This window comes from Myotis yumanensis, unplaced genomic scaffold, assembly GCF_028538775.1.
Source record: "Myotis yumanensis isolate MYYU_CA2020_CCGP unplaced genomic scaffold, mMyoYum1.0.hap1 SCAF_2, whole genome shotgun sequence".
Taxonomy (NCBI): domain Eukaryota; kingdom Metazoa; phylum Chordata; class Mammalia; order Chiroptera; family Vespertilionidae; genus Myotis; species Myotis yumanensis.
Genome location: NW_027223753.1, coordinates 95797503 through 95799390, shown reverse-complemented (window position 1 = coordinate 95799390; position 1888 = coordinate 95797503). Strand labels below are relative to the sequence as shown.

General features: G+C 49.9%; 1 pseudogene; it reads left to right on the top strand.

Moving 5' to 3' along the window:
- LOC139001988 (keratin, type II cytoskeletal 8 pseudogene) lies at positions 1-1442 on the top strand (annotated as a pseudogene).
- Positions 1443-1888: the final 446 nt, after the last annotated feature.

Sequence of the window (1888 nt, the reverse complement as noted above, 5' to 3'; positions counted from 1 at the left end):
ATGTCCACATGGGTGACCCAGAAGACCTACAAGGTGTCCATCTCTGGCCCCGGGCCTTCAGTAGCCAGTGGGCCCGGCACCTTCATCAGCTCCTCGGCCTTTTCCCGGGTTGGCAGCAGCTACCGGAGTGTCCTGGGCACCAGTCTGAGTCTGGCTTGGGGTTATGGTGGGGCTGGGAGTATGGGGAGCATCACAGCTGTACAAGTGAACCAGAGCCTGCTAAGCTCCCTGAAGCTGGAGGTGGACCCCAACATCCAGGCCATGCACAACCAGGAAAAGGAGCAGATCAAGACCCTCAACAACGAGTTTGCTTCCTTCATCAATAAGGTACAGAGCCTGGAGCAGCAGAATAAGATTCTGGAGGCCAAATGAAACTTCCTGCAGCAGCAGAAAAGGACTCACAGTAACATGGACAATACGTCCAAGAGCTACATCAACAACCTTCAGCGGCAGCTGGACACGCTAGGTCAGGAGAAACTGAGGCTGGAGGCAGAGTTTGGCAACATTCAGGGACTGGTGGAGGACTTGAAGAATAAGTACGAGAATGAGATCAACAAGCGCACAGAGATGGAGAATAAATGTGTCCTCATCAAGAAGGATGTGGATGAAGCATACACGAACAAGGTAGAGCTGGAGTCCTGCCTGGAAAGGCTGACCAATGAGATCAACTTCTACAGGCAGCTGTATGAAGAGGAGATTCGTGAACTGCAGTCCCAGATCTCCGACACATCTGTGGTGCTGTTCACGGACATCTGCTCTCTGGACCTCCACAGCATCATCCCTGAGGTCAAGGCCCAGTGGGAGGACATCGCCAACTGCAGCCAGGCTAAGGCTGAGACCATTACCAGATCAAGAATGAGGAGCTGCAGACATTGGCTGGGAGGCACGGGGATGACCTGCATCACATGAAGACTGAGATTTCTGAGATGAACTGGAACATCAGTCAACTCCAGGCTGAGATCGAGGGCCTCAAAGACCAGAGGGCTTCCCTGGAGGCTGCCAATTGCTAATGCCGAGCAGCGTGGGGAGCCATCAAGGATGCTCAGTCCAAGGTCGCTGAGCTGGAGGCCGCTCTGAGAAACACCACGCAGGACATGGCCCTGCAGCTGCATGAGTACTAGGAGCTCGTGAACGTCAAGCTGACCCTGGACGTGGAGATCGCTACATATTGCAAGCTGCTGGAGGGTGAGAACAGGCTGGAATCTGGGGTGCAGAACATGAGTATCCACACCAAGACCACCAGCAGCTACTCAGGTGGGCTGATGAACCCATCTTATGGGAACCTCAACTATGGCCTGGGCTTCCAGGCCCACCTGGGCTCTGGCAGGAGCTTTGGCTCCTTCCACTGCACCGGCTCCTCCAAGACGGTGGTTGTGAAGAAGATTGAGACCCGTGATGGGAAGCTGGTGTCTGAATCATCATTTGTTTGTTTTTCAAAATAAAGTCTCAGCTGGTTCTGCCAAAAAAAACAAATAAATAAATAAATAAAAATAAAACATCATGAACACCCCTCTAAGGCAAGAGACATAGCTCTAACACATTCTTCTGCGAGGTTTCCCAATAGCCTGTGATATAGATGTTCATGGCATATCACTCTTGTTGATGAGCCATCATCAAAAGAGTATGATATTGTAAGGTTGTTTTCAGGTTTTTGCTGTTAAAAACAATGTAGACATCAATATGAATGGCAGAGCAATGACCTCCAAATACCCTCTCCTTCATAACAGCAACAAAAACACTTGCAAAAAAAATAGTCATTATCAACATTGTTTGACCTCTGGAAATCAGCCAAGGTTTGAAATCATTCAGGCATCCTTTATTCAGCAGAATCTCAGTAAGAAAAGAGAGGTTCATGGCGTTTTAAACTGTCCTTTTCCGCCAGAACCGG